Source organism: Odontomachus brunneus, unplaced genomic scaffold (assembly GCF_010583005.1).
Source record: "Odontomachus brunneus isolate Ranch 3 - 2012 unplaced genomic scaffold, Obru_v1 Obru_scaffold_258, whole genome shotgun sequence".
NCBI classification, from domain to species: Eukaryota; Metazoa; Arthropoda; class Insecta; order Hymenoptera; family Formicidae; genus Odontomachus; species Odontomachus brunneus.
The window spans coordinates 354586-356305 of NW_022639708.1; positions in this window are offsets into that span (position 1 = coordinate 354586).

Consider the following 1720-nt stretch of genomic DNA (forward strand, 5'->3'; position numbering starts at 1 on the left):
AAGGTTACAGATGGATATTTTGGGACCTCTTCCACTTACTATTTCTGGAAACAGATATTTATTGGTAATAGTAGATTGTTTTTCAAAATGGGTCGAGGCTTTTCCAATAAAGAACATAAGGGCCAAAACTGTTGCAGGGACATTAGTTAGGCAGTTTGTTTCAAGGTATGGTATACCTTTAGAGGTTTATACGGATCAAGGGAGAAATTTCGAATCCAGGATATTTCAAGAAATAATGCAATTATTAGACATTAAGAAGACGCGGACGACTGCTTTGCATCCACAATCTGATGGTCAGGTGGAACGTCAACATCGTACGATTAGTGATTATTTATCAAAATTCATTTCAGAAAATCAAAAAGATTAGGATCATTGGGTTCCGATGTTCTTATTAGCGTATCATTCTTCGATACATGAATCCACTGGTTTTTCACCTTGGGAAGTGTTTCTGGGTAGGGACCTCAGACTACCTTTGGATTTGTTACAAGGCACTTCTCCTAAAGAGAAAGTTCCATTAAGCGAATATTGTATGTGTCTTCATGAAAAATTGTCAAAGATCCATGAGAAGGTTAGTTTGAATTTGAATATTAAGTCAATTAGATCAAAGGCTCGTTATGATAGGAAAACAAGGGAAGTACATTTTGAGAATGGTAGTAAAGTATGGCTTTATAATCTACGCAGGAAATTAGATAAGGCTCCTAAATTGCAGAATCATTGGGAGGGGCCTTAATAACCTTATGAGGTTATTAAGAAATTAAGTGTGTTGTTTATTGCATTCGTAGATCGATCAGACATAAAAATAAGATAGTTCATGCAGATAGGTTAGCTTCCTTTTGTGAAAGACAGAATTAGTTAAGAAAATTTTGAACTTTTGAATTTTAGTTTAGAAGGAACGGAAATTTTGCGTTCTGTTTTTTTTGTTTTAGTGGCTCGTTTTCAAAGGAATAATGTCTGAGGAATTGGATTAGAAAAGAAAAGGAAAGAAGACCACCTTCCCTGTGGTTTTTGATTGTGGTTTTTCCACAGGGCTGATGTTTAATCAGGGCATATGCCAAGGTGGGAACTTGGGTTGCTCTCTGTTGAGAGTGTTGGGTCCACAAAAGTTACCCCACCCTTGTTCGAAGACTGAGCACTTCGGCGGAAGAAGTCTTATGGTGAAAGAATTCCAGATGCTGGGTTAAATGGGACGTTTTGGAAGACAGATTCTCCAAAGAAACGTACGGTTTACCCATCTAAGAGAAGTATTTAAAAAAAAAAAAGAAGGATCCATAAGGTTCATAGACCCGAAGCAGCAGTGGAGGGTAGAACAGGAAGATGGAAGCCTCCAGTTTGAGAAATTTTCCCCCCGTAAATTGTCGGGACGACAATTTTAGAAAAAGGGAGAGGCAATGTTGCATCTGGGATATTTGTCCACGACGTCGTCCGTTGCTGTTTTCAGTCTTGGTTCTAATTGAAGTGCGCTGGTCTGTTCGCGACTACGTTTCAGTAGTTTTGTGCTAACGTCATATTATTTTGAGCTAACATCATATTATTGATCTTGTAAATAAGGAGAGTTTGCAATGAGATCTTGAAGTGTAAAGACGTGTGAAAGATCTGGTTGCCTTTGAATCAAACTCGGTTATAATTATATTTGAGTTTCCATTAAAATAGTTCTCGTTCTCCTTTAAAGGTGTTATTTATTTATTCCTCTCTATAAGTGACAGTTTTGTGTGAATTTAAC